General features: G+C 39.1%; 1 protein-coding gene across 8 annotated transcripts in view; it reads left to right on the top strand.

Annotated features, from left to right (window-relative positions):
* The window catches only part of DMD (dystrophin), a 2,656,945-nt gene that overhangs the window by 311,127 nt on the left and 2,323,245 nt on the right, over positions 1–22,573 (top strand). The gene's annotated exons all lie outside the window — the stretch shown is intronic.

Raw genomic sequence — 22,573 nt, 5'->3', positions numbered from 1 at the left:
CCTAAAATCATAGTAAAACAACACATCAGTATAGGAAAAGGTATGGAATTTATAAAGGAAGCCATTTTGTATTATCACTGGCCCTTAATATCTCTTTTGCCATCACAATCAGGCAATGTCCCTCTTTGTTCAAGTCTGACTTAGAGAAAAGCTTTTACTGAGATTTTATAAATGAGTAATAGGGCTCATTATCATCCTGCATGACAGTTTATATGTCTCTGTACAATATCATGACAGCTGCTAGGGAGGATCCTGATCCTGCCATGTACAATACTGGATGGTTTTCAGTTCCATACAGGCTTTGAAATGATCTCTCACCCATTCATCAAAAATTATAGCTCTCTATGTTGCATATGGAAAACTGAAATATGTGTTTTCTTACCTTTCTGATTCTAGATTATTGCTCATGGAGGGCCTGTAACTGACTCCAAGCAATGCTATATCCTCACCTTAATGGAAGTATTATGATGTTATTAGCTGAGGAAATTGAAAGAATGAAAGAAACCATTCTGGACACATCTACCCATTTAAGTCAACTTGTCCAGTTTTGATAGAGGGAAAAGGTTAAAAGCTTTTCTTATCTGAGTACAGGTCCCATTTTCTTACAATATTTTTCTTCCCTAATGATTCACATCTGTTCTATGATGATGATAGTAGAGATGATGATGATAAAGGTGATAATGATGATGATTCCTCATAATAGGTAACTATAATAGCAGGTAGAATGCAGTAAGTGCCAAAAAAGAAGGGCAGATAAATCTCATGAGAGTTCAGAACAAGGTAAGAATGACCCTGGATTTTTTTTTTTTTTTCTTTTTTGCTGCTGCTCTAGGGCTTTTCAGACACATCCTATGTGTGTGTGTGTGTTGAGGGGTTTCAACTCAAAGCAGTTAGTGTAATTTTGTGTCATATTCCTACATGCTGCTGCTGCTGCTAAGTTGCTTCAGTCGTGTCCGACTCTGTGCAACCTCATAGACGGCAGCACACCAGGCTCCCCCGTCCCTGGAATTCTCCAGGCAAGAATACTAGAGTGGGTTGCCATTTCTTTCTCCAATGCAGGAAAGTGAAAAATGAAAGTGAAGTCACTCAGTTGTGTCCAACTCCTAGCGACCTCATGGACTGCAGCCTACCAGGCTCCTCCGTCCATGGGATTTTCCAGGCAAGAGTACTGGAGTGGGGTGGCATCGCTTTCTCTGATATTCCTACATACATTATGCTAATGACTCTGTTCATTATCACTTCCCTCCCTTTTTCTGATTATGGGTATGTTGATATTGATTCTTTTTGCTGTCCCTCACTGTGAAAGAACCATCATTGTGAATAACATATTGTAAGTCAAATGGGGATAACACATTATAGTATTTGTGGATAACATGAGAGTGTCATGGGGAGACTCATTAGATTTTTGCAAGAAAGAGAGGGTAAGGTCAGTTCTTTAATTCTTGAGGTAATATAGTTATTAGTCTATAGTCTTATAGACTATTACATAATATAGTCATGTAGTCATGGGAAAGTAGATATGTGAATATCTATTTTTAACATTTCTAACACTATTTCTAAAACTTTTTGAACTTTTACATTTTAAAACATATAATAAAAAAAATACATATATAAAGACCAAAATACAGTAGTTGTTTGAGCAGAACTTTTATGTGTAGAGAACTTTGTTTCTCTGGATAGTTTTTGTTAATTCATTCAGTCATATGTCCACCACTCAAATCATTCATCCATCCTTTTGTAAATACATAATCTTTATATCTAAGATAAATTTATTGGTTGAACCATATGAAGTGACTGATATTTGACCATTTTTGACATTAAGGTGGTAATTTCTTATGGTTCTAACTAATAGCTCTACTATGAAAGTGCTGATTAAATGGAGCAAGAGGTAATGCATAGGCACCATATCATTCTACTTAATCAGCATGTTAAGACAAAGATATGTGAGACAGAATGAAAGTTTTGGAAAATAGATGATGCTTTTATAATAGAAAATGTATATGCTCCCCTAATGAAATCCGAAAAAGGAAAAAGTTCTTTTCTGTAGGAACCCTATTAATCCTGTGTGATCTTTATAATACTAGTAATGGACTGGACTGTGAAGAAATAGACAGCTAGGGAGTTAACTGTGGATATAAATTTTTCTATATTTAATCAAATTTACTTAACTCTAAATCAAATAAATTTGGCTGAAATCAGACAGATTCCTTTCCTTCTGAGACAGTGGACTCTATTAAGTGCTATGTCTGCCTGGACAACATGATGATTAATCTTGCAAATACCACTTAGTATGCGTTTAAACTGACAGTCTAATGGAAGAGGGGATTGATATAAAATACAATTTTTCATTCAAGAAGTAAAAACTGTTTCTCCTTTAATCATCCATTTTTAGTAGAGTTAAATAGCACATATTTTAAATTGCAGATGTAAGTTCTCTTACATATCTAAGAATCTGAATTGAGGGAATTTGTTTATAATGCCATATTTGGTAGAAATATTACAGTCTGGAAAAGTGGTAATATCTCAGTCATGTCCAACTCTTTGCAATGCCATGGACTGTAGCCGGCCAGGCACCTCTTATCCAAGGGATTTTCCAGGCAAGAATACTGCAGTGGGTTACCAATTTCCTTCTCCAGGGGATCTTCCTGACCCAGGAGCAGAACCCAGGTCTCCTGCATTGCAGGTGGATTGTTTACCATCTGAGCCACCAGGGAAAACACTGCCATTTTCATAATACTGTATACATGACACTTATAATGTTATAAACCACTGTTAACCTCAATAAAATGGTCTTCCTGGGTGGTACAGTGGTAAAGAAACTGCCTGCCAAGCAGGAGATGTGGGTTCTATCTCTGGGTCAGGAAGATCCCCTGGAAAAGGAAATGGCAACCCACTCCAGTATTCTTGCCTGGGAAATTCCATAGACAGAGGAACCTGGTGGACTACAATCCATGGGGTCACAAAGAGTTGGATACGGCTTAGTGACTAAATAACAGCAACCTCAATAAAAAGAAATTTGAAAATTAAAAAACTGTTTTCTAAAATGTAAAAGTAAAATAAGGGTAAACGTCTTGCTGCTGCTGCTAAGTCACTTCAGTCGTGTCTGACTCTGTGCGACCCCATAGACGGCAGCCCGCCAGGCTCCCCCATCCCTGGGATTCTCCAGGCAAGAACACTGGAGTGGGTTGCCATTTCCTTCTCCAATGCATGAGAGTGAAAAGTGAAAGTGAAGTCGCTCAAGTCGTGTCCGACCCTCAGCGACCCCATGGACTGCAGCCCACCAGGCTCCTCCATCCATGGGATTTTCCAGGCAAGAGTACTGGAGTGGGGTGCCATTGCTTTCTCTTAGTTTATGCTATAAAAAATATTACACTATTTGCACTGGGAAATAATTTTATCTATGATAATATACTCTTCATGATTAAAATCTAAAGACTTCTTTTGGCCAGTCTTCTAGATTGTGGATTCTGGTAAAGGAGCAGTATAACTACTTTAAGAGCAATTAGAGCTCTTAACCTCTTCAAATCAGTATTGATACTAATTTTTAATAATGAGGTTCAGCAGCACTTGAAAAAAAAGAAGGAAAATGTCTCAAAGCATATGCATTAGTTATTTTTTCCATTTGCACTAAAAGCCTTATTGAAATTACTGTTAAAACTATTGGACAATGCTCATGTGTAGTCAAAAGCAACTAATGTTAACCTGAATGAAAAAGCAACATGATTTTCTTTTGTTCATCAGGAAAAAAAAAGACAGGTATTTGTACCTTAGGTATGATTTTAAGCTAGTCTTATTATTGATTATTATTGTTTTTACTGTTAGTACCTTATTTATCTAAGAGTGAATAATTGAAAGCTCAGGAACACATAAGAAATTTCCTGAAAAAGCATCACTACAGTACCATGGCCGGGTTTCTATATGTGAGGAATGTTTTATTTTTCTCAGAATGTGAAGGATACCAGAGGACATATAAATGAGAAAAGCCATGAATGGAAACTCGGTTGAATCTCAAGATAGCATTCATTTGAATTTTTAAAATAATTTGAGGTTTCCATGGAAGCTCACTGGCCTTCGTAGAGTTACTTCTATGAAAGTGAAAGTGAAAACTGAAAGTGTCAGTCGCTTAGTCACATGTGACTCTTTGCAACCCATGGACTGCAGCCCGCCCACTGTTTAAATAGCTCAGTGTCAGGGTGCCCACCCGACCCTTTACAAGGTTAGGTATGTGTTTATGAAAATGTGTGCATGTGAACATGGGTATATAGCTTTGATTTTTGTTCTTGTTGTTCAGTTGCTGAGTACTATCCAACTCTTTTCTACCCCATAGACTACAGCATGCCAGGTATCCCTGGCCTTCACTATCTCCCAGTTTGCTTCTTGTAGCAACTGAGATTTTATTTGGTTAGATCTTTGAGCCCATCCCACTGAATAAAAATAAAAAAGGAATATCACTGTTGAGACTCACAAAGAAAGCCTAAAATTTCATACACACAGAGTCTTAACTGGTCTACTTTGCACACATCTGAATTGTTCATAGTTGTGCAAAAGTAAACATAGTCACTTGGAGACCACATAATGGAAGTGTGTTATTGTTTCCATTGATATCATGCTCAGTTTTTGTGTAAAATAGTTATTACAGTGAGAGAGAGTTTTCTTACCATCCTTGAGTTATATACCATTTGTTGCTGGTTTTCTATAGTCGGTGTAGTTCAAACAGGATATATTTTACTGGACTCTTTTGGCTTATCAGTGACACTGACAGGAGTGATCATTATTGTTTCCATCTTTTCCTTCCTTCTTTCTTTGTCATCTATTTTCAAATATTCTGATCCATTGATTACTGTTATTTCTTCTGGTAAGTTTCAAACCATAATACCTTTAAGCATGAAATCACAACTACAGGACAAAGCTGATAAGCCATTTTTCTTTAGCATTAAGTTTTGCCTCTGGAGTCAGGTAGATGATAGTAAACCTTATGCAGTACTTTCTCTTTTCAGAAAGTAAAAGAAATAATAGCTTTTAGATTTGATCTGGTTTTTGTGGACAATCCTTAACACTCCTAGCAATGATGTGTGCCAACCAACACATAGTAACGCCAACAGGAATTTACCCAAATCTTGGTTTCCAAGATTTGTTGGGGTTGGTAATTCAGATATGGAGCAGTCTTATGGCTGACCTTAGTTCCTAAGTCTTTAGCCTCTCTAGAAGTCAAATGGATGCAGCATTATGCAGGGATCACAGTTTAAATCACATGGTTGGAAGTGAGTGTTAGTCATTCAGTCATATCTGACTCTTTGTGATCCCTTGGACTGTAGCCCACCAAGCTCCTCTGTCCATGGAATTCTCCAGGCAAGAATACTGGAGTGGGTTTCCATTTCCTACTCCAGGGGATCTTTCTTACCCAGGGATCAAACCCAGGTCTCCCACATTGCAGGCAGATTCTTTACCATCTGAACCACCAGGGAAATACACTATTAGCATAAATTATACTATGTCTCTTGGAGAAGGAAATGGCAACGCACTCCAGTATTCTTGCTTGGAAAATTCAATGGACAAGTACAGCCACTATGGAGAACAGTGTGGGGATTCCTTAAAAAACTGGAAATAGAACTGCCTTATGACCCAGCAATCCCACTGCTGGGCATACACACTGAGGAAACCAGAATTGAAAGAGACATGTGTACCCCAATGTTCATCGCAGCACTGTTTATAATAGCCAGGACATGGAAGCAACCTAGATGTCCATCAGCAAATGAATGGATAAGAAAGCTGTGGTACATATACCACAGTGGAGTATTACTGAGCCATTAAAAAGAATACATTTGAATCAGTTCTAATGAGGTGGATGAAACTGGAACCTATTATACAGAGTGAAGTTAGCCAGAATGAAAAACACCAATACAGTATACTAAAGCGTATATATGGAATTTAGAAAGATGGTAACAATAACCCTGTATGGAAGACAGCAAAAGAGACACAGATGTATAGAACACTATTTTGGACTCTGTGGGAGAGGGAGAGGGTGGGATGATTTGGGAGAATGGCATTGAAACATGTATAATATCATATAAGAAACGAATTGCCAGTCCAGGTTCGATGCAGGATACAGGATGCTTGGGGCTGGTGCACTGGGATGACCCAGAGGGATGGTATGGGGAGGGAGGTGGGAGGGGGATTCAGGATGAAGAACACGTGTACACCCATGTCAGATTCATGTTGATGTATGGCAAAACCAATACAATATTGTAAAGTAATTAGCCTCCAATTTAGTCAGTTCAGTTCAGTCGCTCAGTCGTGTCTGACTCTTTGTGACCCCATGAATCACAGCACGCCAGGCCTCCCTGTCCATCACCAACTCCCAGAGTTCACTGAGACTCACGTCCATCGAGTCAGTGATGCCATCCAGCCATCTCATCCTCTGTCGTCCCCTTCTCCTTCTGACCCCAATCCCTCCCAGCATCAGGGTCTTTTCCAATGAGTCAACTCTTCATGAGGTGGCCAAAGTACTGGAGTTTCAGCTTTAGCATCATTCCTTCCAAAGAAATCCCAGGGCTTATCTCCTTCAGAATGGACTGGTTGGATCTCCTTGCAGTCCAAGGGACTCTCAAGAGTCTTCTCCAACAGCACAGTTCAAGAGCATCAATTCTTCGATGCTCAGTCTTCTTCACAGTCCAACTCTCACATCCATACATGACCACAGGAAAAACCATAGCCTTGGCTAGCCTCCAATTAAAATAAATAAATTTAAATAAAAAAAAAATTCAATGGACAGAGGAACCTGGCAGGCTACTGTCCATGGGGAACCAAAGCGTCAGCCACAACTGAGCATATCAGCACATACTCTGTCCCCAGGCCAGGGACAGACAAAGATATAAGTCAGGATAGCCCCAGGGCTTAGTGCTTATCTCCCAGAAACCAGTAAGAGTCACAACTTCCTTTGGAATGGGAAAGTTTGAGGGACCCATGCCTGCTGATTGAATGTTTTACTGCATAATAGGAGAGGGAACTTTGTAGATATGATTAAATTCAGTTCAGTTCAGTCACTCAGTCATGTCTGATTCTTTGCAAGGCCATGGACTACAGCATGCCAGGCTTCCCTGTGCATCACCAACACTCGGAGCTTACTCAAAATCATGTCCATCGAGTTGGTGATACCATATAACCATAATCTTTCCCAGCATCAGGGTCTTTTCAAATGAGTCGTCACTTTGCATCAGGTGGCCAAAGTATTGGAGTTAAAGCTTCAGCATCAGTCCTTCCAAATACCCAGGACTAATCTCCTTTAGGATGGACTGGATGGAACTCCTTGCAGTCCAAGGGACTCTCAAGAGTCTTCTCTGACACCACAGTTCAAAAGCATCAATTCTTCGGTGCTCAGCTTCCTTCACAGTCCAACACTCACATCCATACATGACCACTGGAAAAACCAGAGCCTTTCTAGACAGACCTTTGTTGGCAAAGTAATATCTCTGCTTTTCAATATGCTGTCTTGCTCAGTCATAACTTTCCTTCCAAGGAGTAAGCATCTTTTAATTTCATGGCTGCAGTCACCATCTGCAGTGATTTTGGAGCCCAAAAAAATAAAGTCTGACGCTGTTTCCACTGTTTCCCCAACTATTTCCCATGAAGTGATAGGACCAGATGCCATGATTTTAGTTTTCTGAATATTGAGCTTCAGATCGGATCAGATCAGTCGCTCAGTCGTGTCCGACTCTTTGCGACCCCGTGAATCGCAGCACGCCAGGCCTCCCTGTCCATCACAAACTCCCACAGTTTACTCAGACTCACATCCATCGAGTCAGTGATGCCATCCAGCCATCTCATCCTCTGTCGTCCCCTTCTCCTCCTGCCCCCAATCCCTCCCAGCATCAGGGTCTTTTCCAATGAGTCAACTCTTCACATGAGGTGGCCAAAGTACTGGAGTTTCAGCTTCAGCATCATTCCTTCCAAAGAAATCCCAGGGCTGATCTTTTTACTCTTCTTTCACTTTCATCAAGAGGCTTTTTAGTTCCTCTTCATTTTCTGCCATAAGGGTGGTGTCATCTGCATATCTGAGGTTATTGATATTTCTCCCAGCAATCTTGATTCCAGCTTGAGCTTCTTCCAGCCCAGCGTTTCTCGTGATGTACTCTGCATAGAAGTTAAATAAGCAGGGTGACAATATACAGCCTTGACATACTCTTTTTCCTATTTGGAACCAGTCTATTGTTCCATGTCCAGTTCTAACTGTTGCTTCCTGACCTGAATACAGGTTTCTCAAGAGGCAGGTCAGGTGGTCTGGTATTCCCATCTTTTTCAGAATTTTCCACAGTTTATTGTGATCCACATAGTCTCTAAAGCAGAAATAGATGTTTTTCTGGAACTCTCTTGCTTTTTTGATGACCCAACAGATGTTGGCAATTTGGTCTCTTGTTCCTCTGCCTTTTCTGAAACCAGCTTGAATATCTGGAAGTTCACGGTTCACGTATTGCTGAAGCCTGGCTTGGGGAATTTTAAGCATCACTTTACTAGCGTGTGAGATGAGTGCAATTGTGTGGTAGTTTGAGCATTTTTTGGCATTGCCTTTCTTTGGGATTGGAATGAAAACTGACCTTTTCCAGTCCTATAGCCACCTTTAAATTTTCCAAATTTGCTGGCATAATGAGTGCAGCACTTTCACAGCATCATCTTTCAGGATTTGAAATAGCTCAACTGGAATTCCATCACCTCCACTAGCTTTGTTCATAATGATGCTTCCTAAGGCCCACTTGACTTCACATTCCAGGATGTCTGGCTCTAGGTGAGTGATCACATCATCGTGGATATATTAGTCATGAAGATCTTTTTTGTATAGTTCTTCAGTGTATTCTTGCCATCTTTTCTCAATATCTTCTGCTTCTGTTAGGTCCATACCATTTCTGTCCTTTATCGAGCCCATCTTTGCATGAAATGTTCCCTTGGTATCTCTAATTTTCTTGAAGACAACTCTCGTCTTTCCCATTCTGTTGTTTTCCTCTATTTCTTTGCATTGATTGCTGAGGAAGCCTTTCTTATCTCTCCTTGATATTCTTTGGAACTCTGCATTCAAATGGGTATATCTTTCCTTTTCTCCTTTGCCTTTTGCTTCTTTTTTTTTTCAGCCATTTGTAAGTCCTCTTTGACAAACATTTTGCCTTTTTACATTTCTTTTTTCTTGGGGATAGTCTTGATCACTGCCTCCTGTACAATGTCACGAAACTTTGTTCATAGTTTTTCAGGCACTCTGTCTATCAGATCTATTCCCTTGAATCTATTTGTGACTTCCACTGTATAATCATAAGGGATTTCATTTAGATCAGACCAGCAAATTTGGAAAACTCTGCAGTGCCCACAGGACTGGAAAAGGTCAGTTTTCATTCCAATCCCGAAGAAAGCAATGCCAAAGAATTCTCAAACTACTGCACAATTGCATTCATCTCACATGCTAGTAAAGTGATGCTTAAGATTTCTCCAAGTCAGGCTTCAGCAATACGTGAACCGTGAACTTTCAGATTTTCAAGCTGGATTTAGAAAAGGCAGAGGGACCAGAGATCAAATTGCCAACATCTGCTGGATCATGGAAAAAGCAAGAGAGTTCCAGAAAAACATCTATTTCTGCTTTAGAGACTATGCCATGCCTTTGACTGTGTGGATCACAATAAACTGTGGAAAATTCTGAAAGAGATAGGCATATCAGACCACCAGACCTGCCTCTTGAGAACCTGTATGCAGGTCAGGAAACAACAGTTAGAACTGGACATGGAAAAACAGACTGGTTCCAAACAGGAAAAGGAGTATGTCAAGGCTATATATTGTTACCCTGCTTATTTAACTTCTGTGCAGAGTACATCATGAGAAACACTGGGCTGGAGGAAGCACAATGTGGAATCAAGTTTGCCGGGAGAAATATCAATAACCTCAGATATGCAGATGACATCACTCTTATGGCAGAAAGTGGAGAAGAACTAAAGAGCCTCTTGATGAAAGTGAATGAGGGGAGTGAAAAAGTTAGCTTAAAGCTCAACATTCAGAAAACGAAGATCATGGCATCTGGTCCCATCTCTTCATGGCAAATAGATGGGGAAACAATGGAAATGGTGTCAGACTTTTATTTTTTTGTACTCCAGAATCACTGCAGATGGTGATTGCAACCATGAAATTAAAATATGCCTACTCCTTGGAAAGAAAGTTATGACCAACCTAGATAGCATATTCAAAAGCAGAGACATTACTTTGCCAGCAAAGGTGCATCTAGTCAAGGCTATGGTTTTTCCAGTAGTCATGTATGGATGTGAGAGTTGGTCTTTAAAGAAAGCTGAGCACAGAATAATTGATGCTTTTGAATTGTGGTATTGGAGAAGACTCTTGAGAGTCCCTTGGACTGCAAGAAGATCCAACCAGTCCATCCTAAAGGAGATCAGTCCTGGGTGTTCTTGGAAGGACTGATGTTGAAGCTGAAACTCCAATACTTTAGCCACCTGATGCGAAGAGCTGACTCATTTGAAAAGACCCTGATTCTGGGAAAGATTGAGGGCAGGAGGAAAAGGGGACGACAGAGCATAAGATGGGTGGATGGCATCTCTGACTCAATGGACATGGATTTGGGTAGACTCTGGGAGTTTGTGATGGACAGGGCGGCCTGGTGCGCTGTGGTTCATGCAGTCGCAAAGAGTCGGACACAACTGAGTGACTGAACTTAACTGAATGGTCTAGTGGTTTTTCTCTACTTTATTCAATTAAATCCTAAATTTGACAATAAGGAGTTCATGATCTGAGCCACAGTCAGCTCCTGATCTTGTTTTTGCTGAATGTATAGAGTTTCTCCATCTTTGGCTGCAAAGAATATAATCAGTCTGATTTCGGTATTGACCATCTGGTGGTGTCCATGTGTAGAGTCTTCTCTTGTGTTGTTGGAAGAGGGTGTTTGCTATGACCAGTGTGTTCTCTTGGCACAACTCTATGAGACTTTGCCCTACTTCATTTTGTACTCCAAAGGCAAATTTTCCTGTTACTTCAAGTATCTCTTGACTTCCTACTTTTGCATTCTGGTCCCCTATAATGAAAAGGACATCTTTTTTGGGTGTTAGTTCTAGAAGATCTTGTAGGTCTTCATAGAACCGTCCAACTTCAGCTTCTTAGCATTACTGGTTGAGACATAGACTTGGATTACTGTGATATTGAATGGTGTGCCTTGGAAATGAACAGAGATCATTGTATCATTTTTGAGATTGCATCCAAATAGTGCATTTCAGACTCTTTTTGCTCAAACAAACCTTGTGTGCACCAGGACCCAGCGATCACACAGAGACTGAGCCAGAACTGTGTTTGAGTGTCTCCTGTGGTCAGCAGTGGATTACTGCAGAGGTGGGGGCTCTGAGTGCAGTAGACCTGGGAATGAAATAAGCCCTCTTGGGGGCTTATGGAGGTTTCCATTAACCCCACCACAGAGCTGTCAGAACTTACACAGGACTGGGGAAACAGACTCTTGGAGGGTGCAAACAAAACCTTGTGTACACCAGGACCCAGGAGAAGGGAGCAGTGACCTCACAAGAGACTGACCCAGACTTGCCTATGAGTTCCAGGAGTGTCTGGTGGAAGCATATGTCAGTGGTGGCTTAACTACAGGGTTGGGGGCACTAAGTGCACCAGTGCCTGCATGGGACCTTTTGAAGGAGGTTTCCATTATCTTCATTACCTCCACCATAGTTTGGCCTCTGGTCAAACAACAGAGAGGGAACACAGCCCCGCCCATCAACAGAAAAATGGATTAAAGATTTACTGAGAATGGCCCCACCCATCAGGAGGCCCAGTTTCCCCCTCAGTCAGTCTCTCCTACCAGGAAGCTTCCATAAGCCTCTTATCCTCCTCAATCAGTGGACAGACAGAATGAAAACCATAATCATAAAAAACTAACCAATCTAATTACATGGATCACAGCCTTGTCTAAGTCAATGAAGCTATGAGCCATGCTGTGTAGGAGCACCCAAGATGAATGGGTCATGATGGAGAGTTCTGACAAAACATCATCCACTGGAGGAGGGAATGGCAAACCACTTAAGTATTCTTGCCTTGAGAACCCCATGAACAGTATGAAAAGGCAAAAAGATAGGACACTGAAAGATGAACTCCCCAGGTTGGTAGGTGCCAAATATGCTACTGTAGATAAGTGGAGAAATAACTCCAGAAAGAATGAAGAGACAGAACCAAAGCAAAAACAACACCCAGTTGTGGATGTGACTGATGATGGAAGTAATGTCTGATGCTGTAAAGAGCAATATTGCATAGGAACCTGGAATGTTAGGTCCATGAATCAAGGCAAATTGGAAGTGGTCAAACAGGAGATGGCAAGAGTGAACATCGACATTCTAGGAATCAGCGAACTAAAATGGACTGGCATGGGTGAATTTAACTCAGATGACCATTATATCTATACTGCGGACAGGAATCCCTCAGAAGAAATGGAGTAGCCATCATATTCAACAGGAGCCCAAAATGCAGTACCTGGATTATTAAGGACTTTGAAATGTAGAGATTATCCTGGATTATCTGGATTGGCCTAATAAAATAAGAAAGATTTCTTAAAAGAATTAGAGGAAATGTGACAATGAAGAGCAGTGATACAGAGTGACCAGATCTAGATTGAGAGAGGCTATGCTGCTGGCTTTGAAGATTGAGGAAGGAGACAATAAGCCAAAAGAATGCAGATGCCAAGGGGGAAAATGAGGTGTGGGATGACTTGAGAGATTGGGATTGACATATATACACTACTGCATATAAGATAGATAACTAATGAGAACCCACTGTATAGCACAGGGGGCTTTATTCAGTGCTCTGTGGTGAACTAAAGGGCAAGGAAATCCTAAAAAGAGGGGATTTTGTATCCAGGGGCATCCCAGGTAGCACAGTGATAAAGAGTCCATCTGCCAGTACAGGTGGTGAAAGAGATGCTGGTTCGATCCCTGGGTCAGGAAGATCCCCTGTAGTAGAAAACAGCAAGCAACTCCAGTATTCTTTCCTGGGAAATTCTATGGCCACAGGGGCCTGACAGGATATAGTCCATGGGGTCACAAAGAGTTAGACATGACAGAGCACACACACCCACACATATGTATATGTACAGCAGATTTACTTTCCTGTACAGCAGAAACTAGCACAGCATTGTAAAAAAACTATATTCCAATAAAAATTAATTTTAAAAAAAGACCACATTAAATAAATTGAATTTCTTTCATTAAAAAAAAAAGAAGAAGAATGCAAACAGCCTTTAGATGCTGGAAAGGGCGAGGAAATGTCAATAGATTATCTTCCAGAGCCTCCAGAATGAACACAACCCTGGTGACACCTTGGTTTTAGCCCAGTGTCAGGTTTTTGACCTTTGAAACTATAGAGAAGTCAGTAAGTTCCTAATAACTTGTTATGTAAAAAATATAATAATAATACAGTAGAATATAAGTATTGTGTATATATATTTATGAAAATATCTCATGTATGTATATTTGACATGTGTGTTTATATATATATATATATATATATATATATATATAGTCTTTTGGGTAGTTTAAAACAAACTTTTAAAATGCCCATCTTATTTACACATTTTACATTCAAGGCAACACACACACATACTCAAGCACACAAGAGTACACACTTAATTGCACACGTAGGTATAACACACCACACTCAGATTTATCTTCTTCCAGTGACAGCTCACCAATTTCTGAGTAGAATACATTTGACTTGGCGTTATGAAATTCATGGTAAACATCATCAAGGGAGATGGATATCTAGGTTTTTCATTTCATTGATGAGCATGTTTTGGCATATAAAGTGACAGTTGCTATTAAAATTTGGGTTTCATACCTATTTCAAAATAAATTGCACCTACAGTCCATTTGCAAGCTCTGTGTTTTAGAAATTCAGCTTTGCACTCGCTGCATTTATTACATTTCTTGGTATTTTTCTTATATCTACTTTGCTTAACAAGAAGACACTGAAGTTTTAAGTAGTTCTCTATGTGACTGAATTAATAACATAGTTCTTCAGCTGGTAACAAGAAGCCTCTTGAAATTATCTTGCACTTTTTTTCTTACCCTAGTTATTTGGTAGATTGAGTAGTTCTTAAATCTTTTGCTGAAAATTGCTGTACACCTTAACTAACAGTGTTTCTTAACCATAGTGCTTGACAAAGACTGGATATTACAGAATCAGGTTACAATTTGGCCCAGCAGTCAATCTCTGCTCATATCATTCAAAAGGGTAATTAGGGAAAGTCAACAATATATATAAATCTATAATTTAGTTTTCTGCACAAAAACCATAACTACAAGGGATGAAAAAGCAATAAGCATACAACTAAAAACAGTAAAGCGTTTTACAAAATGGATTCATTCAAACAGTACACTGAAAGCTTCTGTAGACAATTCTGTTATTCACAAGTACCATATTTGTAAATTTTCCAACTTGTTGAAATATATCTGTACATCTAATATCTGTACATGGAAGTTTCACCTTCATTTGCAGATATGCACAGGGTAGCAAAACCTTTTAGTCACCGACTTAAAGACTCCCAGCTGAGGTCAAACAAGGGGACACTGCCTCCTTGTGTCAGCAATCAGACTGTAAATGTATCCTTTTCATGGTCTATTCTACTTCCCTGGTGGCTCAGAGGTTAAAGCGTCTGCCTGCAATGCAGGAGACTTGGGTTCCATCCCTGGGTCGGGAAGATCCCCTGGAGAAGGAAATGGCAACCCACTCCAGTACTCTTGCCTGGAGAATCCCATGGATGGAGGAGACTGGTGGGCTACGGTCCACGGGGTCGCAAAGAGTCGGACATGACTGAGTGACTTCACTTTCACTTTCATGGTCTATTCAGTGCCGCTTTTGTCACATTTTTGTGCGTTTTGTTGTTTAAAATAGTCTCCCAGTGTGTTAGTGAACTACTGTCTAGTCTTACTAAGCACAGGAATCCTGTGATGTGGCTTACAAAAAAAAAAATCTGTGTGAGATAAGCTTTGTTCAGGCATAAGGTATAGTTCTGTTGGCTGCAAATTCAGTGTTAATGAATCAACTCTACAGTAAATAACATGTCTATAGACAGAAACACAGGTAAAATAAGACTATGTATTGATCGATTCCAAAAAAATGTTGTGACCAGAAGCTTGTGGGAACCTAACATTGTCTTTCCCCTCTGATATTTGCTACTTTGGTGTTTGCAGTGACTTTCTAGAACATAAATAGTGTGACTAACAAGAACTGACAGTATAGAGTCATCATCCTTCCTCCCAAGTCTCTTGCCCAGTGTAGAGTCTAACTTCCAACAGTACTGAAAATTCACAGTGACATCCAAGTTTCCCAGGTTCAGTATTTAGCACTATTTGGATTTCTAAGAAGTGAGTGAAGTTATGCATTAGTGAATCCCCCAACTATACATTGCTGTTGTTGTCCAACTCTTTGTGGCCCCATGGACCACAGCACACCAGGCTTCCCTGTCCTTCACCATTTCTCGGAGCTTGCTCAAACTCATGTCCATTGAACTGGTGATGCCATCCAACCATTTTATCCTCTCTTGTCCCCTTCTCCTCTTCCCTTCAATTTTTCCCAGCATTGGGGTCTTTTCCAGTGAGTCAGCTCTTCACATCAGGTGGCCCAAGTATCCTAGCTTCAGCTTTAGCATCCGTCCTTCCAATGAATATTCAGAGTTGATTTCCTTTAGGATTGACTGCTTGATCTCCTTGCAGTCCAAGGGACTCTCAAGAGTCTTCCAGTATCACAGTTTGAAAGCATCAATCCTTCAGCACTTAGGCTTCTTTATGGTCCAATTCTCACATCCATACATGAACTACTGGAAAAATCATAACTTTGACTTTACGGACCTTTGTTGACAAAGTGATGTCTCTGCTTTTTAATACACTGTCTAGGTTTGTCATAGTTTTTCTTTCAAGGAGCAAGCATCTTTTAATTTTACATTATTTATACTTTTTTTTTAGTGCAATGTATAAAAATGATACTACCAGTACTGGCAGCATCATGAAGCTGAAGTCACACAATTCTGTGTTGCTCAAATAAATGTCACATAGGTTCTGTGAAGAATAAACGTTTTACTGGAAAAACTTATTCTTTTTCATCTCATCTTCTCATCTTATATTTCTCATCCTAAATATTCTTTTTCTCTGTACTGATTTTCTTTGCTTTTCCTGTTGATTATTTTTCTTAGCCATCTGTTTTATATCTCATCCCTATTATCTTCTTTCTGTGTCTATTATGCTAGCCACAAGAATGATAAAACTTCTGACCTCCAACTCCCTGCACCATTTGGCACATTGTAAGTGTCTTTTTTTGTATTTATCTTTTTTGATCTTTGTCTTTTATTTGTCCATGTCTAAAACAGATTCCTATGCATAGAAGTGGGTATCCAGTAACTAATAACATTGACAAATTGCTGAACCATCTATATCTTCCCCCAAAATGATTTGAGCAAATTCTTTGTGCAGTTCACAAAATTGTGAACACACACACACACACACACACACAAAGATTAAAAATCGTGTCCCAAATACTCACATGTCATTTCAGTAGAATATTCAGTTTAACAGTCAAACATGCAGTCATTCTGTTTTGCTATCTCAGTATAATTTTTATACAGTTAATGTGTATTATTTCCAAAGCTTTTTCCAATTTACCAACCTGTCAGTTTATATGACCCTCTTTTATTACCATGACTGCAAACCTCCCAGGAATGTCTGTGAGGGGAAGAGGAAGGAATCAACCTCTCCCTCCCTCCTTGTGTATGTGTGTGTGTGTGTATGTACGTATGATTCTGTGTATATATGTTCCTAGGTGGCGCTAGTGCTAAAGAGCCCACCTGCCAATGCAGGAGCCATAAGAGACGCGGGTTCGATCTCTGGGTCGGGACGATCCCCTGGAGGCAGGCATGACAACCCACTCCAGTATTCTTGCCTGGAGAATCCCATGGACAGAAGACCTTGGCAAGCTATAGTCCATAGGGACGCACACAGTCAGACACAACTGAAGCAAATTAGCACATACATTTATAAAATTATAAAGATTTGTATTGATGTAGAAATGAAGTGTATGTGACCCCTGCAGGATTTTGACTAACAGGGCTTCTTCCATTCATCTGTCTGCCACTCTTCAAAATTCTTTACACTTTCTTTTTTTCTAACACGTGGAACAGCATAGAAACCCCTTTTGTTACATTCTCGCCAAACCCCGTGTGAGATACTGTCACTATTACAGTGATAAATGTATTAGAGTGCCTTTAGAACATTTTGAGATGGTTGAATTAAAATGCTACCTACATTAAAATAATAAGCCTAGTCTTGTAATCTTTATTTTAGATTTGACTTTATGTGGTTTACCAATTTGTAGGCAGAGGATGAAGGAATAATCCATTTTTACAGAATTAGAGCATATTTAGGATGTAAAACTTACATGGGTAATTTCTTAATTCACTGTTTCTGTTAACAAAAAATCAGGAAATGGCTTAATTAAAATGAATAATTTCAGTGATATTCTCTGTGTTGTAATCCAATTTTAAAGAAGTGAGCGTCTCTGGGAAGAAGGAAAATATTTATTTAATCAATGGAGGAGCCTGGTGGGCTGCAGTCCATGGGGTCTCTAGGAGTCGGACACAACTGAGCGACTTAACTTTCTCTTTTCACTTTCATGCATTGGAGAAAGAAATGGCAACCCACTCCAGTGTTCTTGCCTGGAGAATCCCAGGGACGGGGGAGCCTGGTGGGCTGCCGTCTATGGGGTCGCACAGAGTCGGACACGACTGAAGTGACTTAGCATAGCATCAATGTTATTATAGACCTTATGTGTTCTTTCAGAAAATAATAATGATTGGTAATTTTCTAGGCAGAATCTCTTGATAAAAGAGTAAGTTTGACTCAGATTATCTACAGTCTATGGACTATTTTGGTTATGGCAGCTCATGTTTTTTAAATATAGTACATTGCTATAAATAAAATATTTAGTCTTTTGTAATAATATTTAGTCTTTTGTGCTTATGAAGTCACTTCAGTAAAAAATTACAAAATCATTAAGCAACTAAAGTAGCGTCCAGACATTTTTAAATACAGTTTATATGGAGTAAATTATTTCTCTATTGACAATATCTTCTTAATCGTATTGATGTTTTCAAGAAAAATCCAAGATGTTTTCTAATATAAGCTATTTGAAAGGAGACTGAGTAGAAGCTTTTCCTCACTGTTATTTTTACCTCATACATCTTTTAACTAAGAAAAGATGCCTTACTTTTAGCTTTGTTTCCCTCAGGAACATACATATTAATTTTCATTATATTTTTCCCCAAATTTAAAACATAATTTTCCTTTGAATTCTACTCATGGACAAGGCCATTGTAGCTAATGAATGAATAAATAAAACATCACACTAAATACTTCCAAACTTTATTGTTGAGGAGAGTAGAAATGGGGGGGGGGAGAGTAGAAGTTGAAGGATTCCTGAGTAGTTCTATATTATTTGGATTTTTACTATAATTGTGTAATCCTTCCATACATAAAAAAATTTAAAAAAAAAGTTCTCTATAAGAAATTGATCAAGTCTTGAGGTAAGTATGCCTTTTCACCACCTACTGGTAGATTTTATATAAACTCTTGTACTTTGTACATCCTTATTATTTTTTAATGAAAAGTTATATTCTGTTCCCTACCTCTCACTTTCCATGTAATAAAATATGCATCATCTTTTTGCAAAAAAAAAAAAAAAGTATATCTCCATATCTCTAAATGTCATGTATAAATATAGACAGATCTAAAGAGATATAGATATGTTTATTTATTTATGCTTAAATACAGACAGATTTCTAGATTTTAAGATACTTTCATTCTTCTCATTGACTATGAAGGGATTTAAACCATATATTTGTTTATCAGAATTGACTAGAGCGTATAAAGAAGGGTTTAGATATGTACTATGTGTTGCTAATATTAACTAGAATCATTGTTTTGAAGTACAGATTTTAGTTCAGTAACATAGCACATTACAGCAGACCAAAGTTATTAACTTCAATTGATAAAGAATTATGAATATAATTATAATCCTGTTAATTATTTAAAGTCATGAATTATGCAAATACAGCAGGTATTATTAATCATCAGCAGGAACCAGAACAATTTCCCTAAAAGAACATATAAATATTAAAAAGTCTGACTTGGCTCTCTTATGTACTTTTACAGCTTTAGTGTTCCCTTATGTACAGCGTTTGGATTCAGTTCTCCTCTATAAAATGAAAAATGCCCCAAATGCGTCTTTTCCAAAGGCCAAATGAATGTCATTAGATTTCTCTTCTTGTCTATAAAATGTTTACTGACTGTGTGGTTCCAAGTGTTTGTTTATATCAGAGACATCTCAGTTCTTTTAAGCTAATATTAGTCTAAGCTGGCTGACGTCCTACTCACAAATAGCACACCACATGGATATTGCCACTGTGAGGCTAAGCTACACGTAAGTAATAGTCTTGTAGCATCTAGTAAAATATTAGAATTTCTCAAATTCACATATCACGAACCTTCCCCCAATACTAAGGAATGACAGAGCTCTTAATGGAATAGTTACAGCTTGTTTCTGTAAGTATATCCACCATTTATAGAAAGACATAATGAAAAAAAATAGCGGGAAAAGCCTTTCCAAATGGGAACCTTTGAAGATGCACAGTTGGTAAGAGCCTTGAATATCTACATCTGTACACAGATCGTTGTTAATTTTCCTCCAAGAAATACTGGCCTTTTCCTTTGAGGAGCAACTTGTAGAAATATTTTAAAAGGATTCTGTAAACAAGGACTCTGGTTGCCTCAAACTATAAAAACTGGAGTTTAATTCCAGTTTTTTTTTAATCTAGTTTTATTTCATTTGTTCATAATTTACTCCAGAAAGAATTATTTCATTTCAAATCTCAGGACATTTCCATCAGACGATGTACATGTTTGTGTCCTTGGAATGTGACTGTCACTTGGAAAATGTCATGGTTGGGCAGGGACATTGGTAGGAGTTTGGGGAGCAGCGAAGGGACATGGAGGAAGGCAGTGTAGGCAAGCATTGTGCTACTGAGACTATGGAAGCCTTAGACTTTAGAACAATGTCTGGTATAGAGGGACTTTGAGAAACAGTGGCTCACTGAACATTGTAAGTCTCTGCTCCTTATGGTGTATTCACAGTAAATGACAGCACACGTCAACTGTTGGTTAGTGGAGGTATCAGAGACCTGTGTAGACATACACTTTATTCAGGTGTTTTCTAGTAAGATTGTAGCCAAACTATTCTGGATGAGATAGCATTTAGACTTGGGTTTTGTTTGTACCTCTAATTTTCTTCTTTAAATTTCACTAGAGTTGCTTTACAATGTTGTGTATGTTTCAGGTGTATAGCAAAGTGTTCAGTTACACGTATATATATATTCATTCTTTTTCAGATTTTTTTCTCTTTCAGGTTATCACAGAATATTGAATAGAGTTCCCTGTGCTGTACAGTAGGTTCTTGTTAGTTATCTTTTATTTATTTATATATATATATATATATATATATATATATATATATGAAAGTGAAAAGTGAAAGTGAAGTCGCTCAGTCATGTCTGACTCTCTGCGACCCCATGGACTGTAGCCTACCAGGCTCCTCTGTCCATGGGATTTTCCAGGCAAGAGTACTGGAGTGGGTTGCCATTTCCTTCTTTTATATATATATAGTCGTGCGTATATGTTAATCCCAAGCTCCTGATTTATCCCTCCCCCCACATTTCCGTTTTGGTTACCATAAATGTATTTGCATATATTTACGTCTGCTGCTGTCTTGTAAATAAGTTCACTTGTGTCATTTGTTTAGATTCTACATATAGGTGCTATCATATGGTATTTGTCTTTCTCTGCTTCACTCAGTATGATAATTACTAGGTCCCTTCATGTTGCTGCAAATGCCATTATTATTATTTTGGCTAATAGTATTGCAATGTATATACATACCACATCTTTATCCATTCCTCTGTCAATGGACATTTAGGTTGCTTCCACGTCTTGGCTATTGTAAATAGTGCTGCCATGAAAACACGGGTGCATGCATCTTTTCAGATGATAGTTCTGACCAGATATTTGCCCGGGAGTGGGATTGCTTGATCATGTGGTAGTTGTATTTAAAATTTTTGGTGTCTTTTTAGAATATTACAGAGGTAGGAAAGAATGTTGGAGAAAGAACTGTTGAAGTAAATGGAATTCTTAAACTGTAAAAGGTTTTTGTGCTTGTCTTTCCTGAATTTGGGCTTGTGACTCTGCTTTCTGCCCTGACGATAGAGGCTCTGCTCTCTGGACTGCCTGATGTCTATTTGAACCATAATTACTTTCAATAGCATTTCTGATCTTGTTCTTTTCCTGAAGATTACCCATGATCTCAATGTCAAAATCGTTTATCTTTTAATATTATTTTCAAAGTTAAAAATAGGTATTATCTACAAGACCTACAACATTGGAATTTTTATTATGTATATGTCTGGGCTTCCAAAGTGGTAAAGATCTTGCCTGCCAATGCAGAAGACATAAGAGATGTAGGTTCAATCCCTGGGTCAGAAAGATCCCCTGGAGGAAGGCACAGCAACCCACTCCAGTACTCTTGCCTGGAAAATCCCATGGACAGAGGAACTTGGTGGGCTACAGTCCACAGGATTGCAAAGAGTCGGACATGGATGCAGCAGCTGAGCACACATGTGTCTGTTAGGTGAAAGTTATAACTAGGATCAGCCAGAGAAGGCAATGGCACCCCACTCCAATACTCTTGCCTGGAAAATCCCATGGACGGAGGAGCCTAGTGGGCTGCAGTCCATGGGGTATCTAAGAGTCGGACACGACTGAGCCACTTCACTTACACTTTCATGCATTGGAGAAGGAAATGGCAACCCACTCCAGTGTTCTTGCCTGGAGAATCCCAGGGACGGGGGAGCCTGGTGGGCTGCCGTCTATGGGATTGCACAGAGTCGGACACGACTGAAGTGACTTAGCAGCAGCAGGATCAGCAAGAAGAAATTGAATTCTTTGCATGAAGGGGAGCAGTTTGAGTTTTGCCATAATAAAGGACTTTCTAATCTATAATACGTCTCCAGTTGGAATGAGCATGTTTTCTGGCTTCTTCTATTTTTGTTACCACTGCTGGATTTGTGGGCTCATCATGTAGAATCTCTGCTCCAGTCAACACTTGGCATTTGTTTAATGGATGGTGCCATTTAATATACTTTTAAAGCACTTTACCAAGATTGTTTTTCAGGTGGTTTCCATAATGATTCAGTGAGCTATATACTATTAGTGTCCCCATTATTCAGTTAAGTAAAATGGGCATTGAAGGGCTAAGCACCTTGTCCGAAGTCACCAGGTAGCCTGTGGCACATTTCGCTTTAGACAGTCTGGCATCATAGTCTGAACTCTTCATACCTCCTCTCTACTGCATCTGCCCTCAGTGACACAGAGACAGAACCTGGGTCCCCATGGCTTAAAGCTAATAAAGACTTTCCATTGTGTGTGCCTTCTTAGTTCTCTAGCCTCATTTTCAAACA

This window comes from Bos indicus x Bos taurus, chromosome X, assembly GCF_003369695.1.
Source record: "Bos indicus x Bos taurus breed Angus x Brahman F1 hybrid chromosome X, Bos_hybrid_MaternalHap_v2.0, whole genome shotgun sequence".
Taxonomy (NCBI): domain Eukaryota; kingdom Metazoa; phylum Chordata; class Mammalia; order Artiodactyla; family Bovidae; genus Bos; species Bos indicus x Bos taurus.
This window is presented reverse-complemented; position numbering and strand designations above follow the sequence as displayed.